Here is a 7,341-nt window from a genome sequence, read left to right as displayed (position 1 = left end):
CGATTTTTTTATACCTTCATTTAATCTTTATTTAACTAGGCAAGTCAGTTAAGAACACGTTCTTATTTTCAATAACGGCCTAGGAACAGTGGGTTAGGGGCAGAATGACAGATTTTCACCGTGTCAGTTTACAGTTAACTAGTCTAATGCAATAACGACCTGTCTCTCTCTCATTGCACTCCACAAGGAGACTGCCTGTTACGCAAATGCAGTAAGCCAAGGTAAGTTGCTAGCTAGCATTAAACTTATCTTATAAAAAACAATCATAACCACTAGTTAACTACACATGGTTGATGATATTACTAGATATTATCTAGCGTGTCATGCGTTGCGTATAATCCGACTGAGCATACAAGTATCTATGTATCTGACTGAGCGGTGGTAGGCAGAAGCAAATGTAAACATTCATTCAAACAGCACTTTCGTGCGTTTCGCCAGCAGCTCTTCGTTGTGCGTCAAGCATTGCGCTGTTTATGACTTCAAGCCTATCAACTCCCGAGATTAGGCTGGTGTAACCAAAGTGAAATGGCTAGCTAGTTAGCGCTCGCTAATAGCGTTTCAAACGTCACTTGCTCGCTCTGAGCCTTGGAGTGGTTGTTCCCCTTGCTCTGCATGGGTAACGCTGCTTGGAGGGTGGCTGTTGTCGTTGTGTTTCTGGTTTGAGCCCAGGGAGGAGCGAGGAGAGGGACGGGAGCCATACTGTTACACTGGCAATACTAAAGTGCCTATAAGAAAATCCAATAGTCAAAGGTTAATGAAATACAAATGGTATAAGAGAGAAATAGTCCTATAATTCCTATAATAACTACAACCTAAAACTTCTTGCCTGGGAATATTGAAGACTCATGTTAAAAGGAACCACCAGCTTTCATATGTTCTCATGTTCTGATTAAGGAACTTAAACCTTAGCTTTCTTACATGGCAAATATTGCACTTTTACTTTCTTCTCCAACACTTTGTTTTTGTATTATTTAAACCAAATTGAACATGTTTCATTATTTACTTGAGGCTAAATTGATTTTGTTGATGTATTATATTAAGTTAAAATAAGTGTTCATTCAGTATTGTTGTAATTGTCATTATTACAAATAAAATAAAAACCGGGGCTTTTTTGGTCCTCCAACAATCGGTATCGGCGTTGAAAAATCGGTCGACCTCTACTACTTATACCCAATTAATTTACAAGTCGACGCAATCTGTCCAGAATGTTCTTACATGGTTACACAAACTGAAATGCTCACCCAATGACCTGTTTGTCCTCTCCCTGCCTTAACATGAATGGTGCTCTTGCTCTCTCTCTATTGGCCATCTTTAAACCCTTCACTTTTCTCCTCTTTGGCATTGGCACCTCCATTTAGGGCACTGGCTACTTGTTCACTAGGGTGAACATGGACTCACTGAATGCTGCTCATCTGAAACTGCAGTAGAAAAGGGGAGGAGCCTGATATTGTGCTAGCTAGCGTTACAACAATTACACATCTCATCACCAATAGTTCCCTAGTTACACAACAATATAGGAATACATTATGAAATGTTCATTCGTTTTTACTCATTTTAAAATTTCAAAACATTTATACATTGGAGCGCTCATGCATATTGCTGAATTCACGTGCTAGTTGGAACTAGGAAACCTGCTAACTGGTTGTAGTTTACACAGCATATACAGTACCAGTCAAAAGTTGCCACACCTACTCATTCAAGGGTTTTTCTTCATTTTGACTTTTCTACATAGTATAATAATAGTGAAGACATCAAAACTATGAAATAACACATGGAATCATGTTGTAACTAAAAAAAATCTAAATCAATTTCATATTGTCACGTATACTCCCTTTCCAGCGCTTGAGGTCGTCAGGCTGCTCATTATTACGGCACACCTGTCACTATCGTTACGGCGTCAGCGCCTCAGACTCACCTGGACTCAATCACCTGCCTGATTACTTTCCCTATACATGTCCCTCCCTTTGGTTATTTCCCTAGGCGTTATTGACTCTGTTCCTGTGTCCCATGTCTGTACGCTACTCATGTTTTGTTCTATGTTAATTTATTTATTAAATGCCCTCCCTGTACTTGCTTCCCCACTCCCAGCGTATACTTTATATTTTTGATTCCTCAAAGTTACCACCCTTTGCCTTGATGACAGCTTTGCGCATTCGCTCAACCAGCTTCACCTGGAATGCTTTTCCAACAGTCTTGAAGGAGTTCCCACATATGCTGAGCACTTGTTGACTGCCTTTCCTTCACTCCGCGGTCCCACTCATCCCAAACCATCTCAATTGGTTTGAGGTCCGGTGATTATGGAGGCCAGGTCATCTGATGCAACACTTCATTCTCCCGCTTGATCAAATAGCCCTTACACAGCCTGGAGGTGTGTTGGGTCATTGTCCTGTTGAAAAACAAATGATAGTCCCACTAGGCGCAAACCAGGTGGGATGGCGTATCGCTGCAGAATGCTGTGTTAGCCATGCTGGTTAAGTGCACCTTGAATTTTAAACAAATCAGACAGTGTCACCAGGAAAGCACCCCCACACCATCACACCTCCTCCTCCATGCTCCACGATAGGAACCACACATGCGGAGATCATCCGTTCACCTACTCTGCATCTCACAAAGACACGGCGGTTGGAACCAAAAATCTCACATTTGGACAAATGGACAGATTTCCACCGGTCTAATGTCCATTGCTTGTGTTTCTTGGCCTTTAGTAGTGGTTTCCTTGCAGCAATTAGACCATGAAGGCCTGAAATCTCAAATTTGGACTCTGTCATCAGATCAAATGACAGATTTCCACTGGTCTAATGTCCATTGCTCATGTTTCTTGGACCATTGGTGTCCTTTAGTGGTTTCTTTGCAGCAATTTGACAATGAGACTGTGTGTATCAGGCCTTCCTCTGAACAGTTGATGTTGAGATGTGTCGGTTACTTGAACTCTGTGAAGCATTTATTTGGGCTGCAATCTGAGGTGCAGTTAACTCTAATGAATTTATCCTCTGCAGCAGAGGTAACTCTGGGTCTTCCTTTCCTGTGGCGATCCTCATGAGAGCCAGTTTCATCATAGCGTTTGATGGTTTTTGAGACTACACTTGAAGAAACTTCCGGATTGACTGACCTTCATGTCTTAAAGTAATGATGGACTGTCGTTTCTCTATTCTTTTTTGAGCTGTTCTTGCCATAATATGGACTTTGTCTTTTACCAAATAGAGCTATCTTCTGTATACCACCCCTACCTTGTCACAACACAACAGATTGGCTCAAATGCATTAAGAAGGAAAGAAATTCCACAAGTTAACAAGGCACATCTTAATTGAAACGCATTCCAGGTGGCTACATCATGAAGCTGGTTGAGAGAATGCAACGTGTGCAAAGTTGTCATCAAGGCAAAGGGTGGCTACTTTGAAGAATCTCAAATCTCAAATATTTTGATTTGTTTAACACTTTTTTGGTTACTACATGATTCCATGTATTATTATGGTGTTGATGTCTTCCCTATCATTCTACAATGTATACAATAGTCAAAATAAAATAAAAACCTTTGAATGAGGTGTCCCCAAACTTTTGACTGGTACTGTAGTTATCCAGGTCTCAAGACTAACTTTAAAAAAATCAGAATCCTCCTGAAGTGCAATTTCAACTGTCGCAAACTGAAGATGAACCACCCCAAAATAAAATACCTTGTTTATTTTTGTTTTGATATGCCAACATGGATATGCCAACAACAGTGGTGTAAAGTACTTAAGTATTTTTTAATTAAGCCATTTTTTTAATTATCTGTACTTTCCTATATATATATATATATATATATATATATATATATATATATATATATATATATATATATATATATATATATATATATATATATATATATTTTGAACAACTTTAACCTCACTACATTCCTAAAGACAATAACGTACTTTTAACTCCATACATTTTCCATGACACCAAAATAACTAGTTACATTTTTAATGCTTAGCAGGAAAGGAAAATGGTCCAATTCATACACTTAAAGAGAACATCCCTTGTCATCCCTACTGCCTCTGATCTGGCAGTCTCACTAAGACATCATTTACAAACACAGCATTTGTGTTGAGTGTTGGATTGTGCCCCTGGCTTTCCATAAATAAGAAAACAATTGTGCCTTTCATTTGCTTAATACATTGCTCAAAAAAATAAAGGGAACACTTAAACAACACAATGTAACTCCAAGTCAATCACACTTCTGTGAAATCAAACTGTCCACTTAGGAAGCAACACTGATTGTGCAAATGGAATAGACAACAGGTGGAAATTATAGGCAATTAGCAAGACACCCCCAATAAAAGAAGTGGTTCGGCAGGTGGCGACCACAGACCACTTCTCAGTTCCTATGCTTCCTGGCTGATGTTTAGGTCACTTTTGAATGCTGGCGGTGCTTTCACTCTAGTGGTAGCACGAGACTGAGTCTATAACCCACACAAGTGGCTCAGGTAGTGCAGCTCATCCAGGATGGCACATCAATGCGAGCTGTGGCAAGAAGGTTTGCTGTGTCTGTCAGCGTAGTGTCCAGAGCATGGAGGCGCTACCAGGAGACGTGGAGGAGGCCGTAGGAGGGCAACAACCCAGCAGCAGGACCGCTACCTCCGCCTTTGTGCAAGGAGGAGCAGGAGAAGCACTGCCAGAGCCATGTAAAATGACCTCCAGCAGGCCACAAATGTGCATGTGTCTGCTCAAATGGTCAGAAACAGACTCCATGAGGGTGGTATGAGGGCCCGACGTCCACGGGTGGGGGTTGTGCTTACAGCCCAACACCGTGCAGGACGTTTGGCATTTGCCAGAGAACACCAAGATGGGCAAATTCGCCACTGGCGCCCTGTGCTCTTCACAGATGAAAGCAGGTTCACACGGAGCACGTGACAGAGTCTGGAGACGCCGTGGAGAACGTTCTGCTGCCTGCAACATCCTCCAGCATGACCGGTTTGGCGGTGGGTTAGTCATGGTGTGGGGTTGCATTTCTTAGAGGTAGCCTGACTGCCATTAGGTACCGAGATGAGATCCTCAGACCCCTTGTGAGACCATATGCTGGTGCGGTTGGCCCTGGGTTCCTCCTAATGCAAGACAATGCTAGACCTCATGTGGCTGGAGTGTGTCAACAGTTCCTGCAAGAGGAAGGCATTGATGCTATGGACTGGCCCACCCGTTCCCCAGACCTGAATCCAATTGAGCACATCTGGGACATCATGTCTCGCTCCATCCACCAACGCCACGTTGCACCACAGACTGTCCAGGAGTTGGCGGATGCTTTAGTCCAGGTCTGGGAGGAGATCCCTCAGGAGACCATCCGCCACCTCATCAGGAGCATGCCCAGGCGTTGTAGGGAGGTCATACAGGCACGTGGAGGCCGCACACACACACACACACACACTACCGAGCCTAATTTTGACTTGTTAAGGACATTACATCAAAGTTGGATCAGCCTGTAGAGTGGTTTTCCACTTTAATTTTGAGTGTCACGCCAAATCTAGACCTCCATGGGTTGATACATTTGATTTCCATTGATACTTTTTGTGTGTTTATGTTGTCAGCACATTCAACTATGTAAAGAAAAAAGTATTTAATAAGATTTCATTCATTCAGATCTAGGATGTGTTATTTTAGTGTTCCCTTTATTTTTTTGAGCAGTGTATAACAAGTTTGAAATTATTTATACTTTTACTTTTGATTTTAGCAATTCAATTTTGATACTAAAATGGCAAACCAAATACTTTTATTCAAGTAGTATTTTACTGGGTGACTTTCATTTAAGTCATTTTCTATTAAGGTGCAGTTGAAGTAGGTTTACATACACCTTAGCCAAATACATTTAAACTCAGTTTCACAATTCCTGACATTTAAACATAGTAAAAATTCCCCGTTTTAGGTCAATTAGGATCACCACTTTATTTTAAGAATGTGAAAAGTCAGAATAATAGTAGAGAATACTTTATTTCTTTCAACACATCCCCAGCGGGTCAGACGTTTACATACACTCAATTAGTATTTGGTAGCATGGACTTTCAATTGTTTAACTTGGGTCAAACATTCCGGGTAGCCTTCCACAATAAGTTGGGTGAATTTTGGCCCATTCCTCCTGACATAGCTGGTGTAACTGAGTCAGGTTTGTAGGCCTCCTTGCTTGCACACACTTTTTAAGTTCTGCCCACAAATGTTCTATAGGATTGAGATCAGGGCTTTGTGATGGTCACTCCAATACCTTGACTTTGTCCTTAAGCCATTTTGCCAAAATTGGAAGTATGCTTGGAGTCATTGTCCATTTGGAAGACACATTTGCGACCAAGCTTTAACTTCCTTACTGATGTCTTGAGATGTTGCTTCAATATATCCACATAACTTTTCTACCTCATGATGCCATCTATTTTGTGAAGTGCACCAGTCCCTACTGCAGCAAAGCACCCCCACTGCAGCAAAGCACCCCCACAACATGATCCTGCCACCCCTGTGCTTCACGGTTGGGATGGTGTTCTTCGACTTGCAAGCCTCCCTCTTTTTCTCCAAACATAACAATGATCATTATGGCCAAACAGTTCTATTTTTGTTTCGTCAGACCAGAGGACATTTCTCCAAAAAGTTCAATCTTTGTCTTCATGTGCAGTAGCAAACCATAGTCTGGCTTTATGGTGGTTTTGGAGCATTGGCTTCTTCCTTGCTTACCGGCCTTTCATGTTATGTCAATATAGGATTCGTTTTACTGTGGAAAAATATACTTCTGCACCTGTGTATTCCAGCATCTTCACAATGTCCTTTGCTGTTCTGGGATTGATTTGCACTTTTCGCACCAACGTACGTTAATCTCTAGGAGAAAGAATGCATCTCCGTCCTGAGCGGTATGACGGCTGCATGGTGCCATGGCATTTATACTTGCATACTATTGTTTGTACAGATGAACATGGTACCTTTCAGGCATTTGGAAAATGCTCCCAAAGATCAACCAGACCTGTGGGGGTCTAGAATTTTTTTTTAGGTCTTGGCTGATTTCCCCATGATGTCAAGCAAAAAGGCACTAAATTTGAAGGTAGGCCTTGAAATGCATCGACAGGTACACCTCCAATTGACTCAAATGATGTCAATTAGCCTATCAGCAGCTTCTAAAAGCACAGTCAACATAGTGTATGTAAACTTCTGACCCACTGGAATTGTGATACAGTGAATTATAAGTGAAATAATCTGTCTGTAAACAATTGTTGGAAAAATTACTTGTGTCATGCAAAGTAGATGTCCTAACCGACTTGCCAAAACTATAGTTTGTTAACAAGAAATTTGTGGAGTAGTTAAAAAACAAGTTTTAATGACTCCAACCTAAGTGTA

The sequence above is a fragment of the Oncorhynchus mykiss genome, chromosome 17, assembly GCF_057628025.1.
Source record: "Oncorhynchus mykiss isolate SJ-2025 chromosome 17, ASM5762802v1, whole genome shotgun sequence".
Classification (NCBI taxonomy): Eukaryota; Metazoa; Chordata; class Actinopteri; order Salmoniformes; family Salmonidae; genus Oncorhynchus; species Oncorhynchus mykiss.
This window is presented reverse-complemented; position numbering follows the sequence as displayed.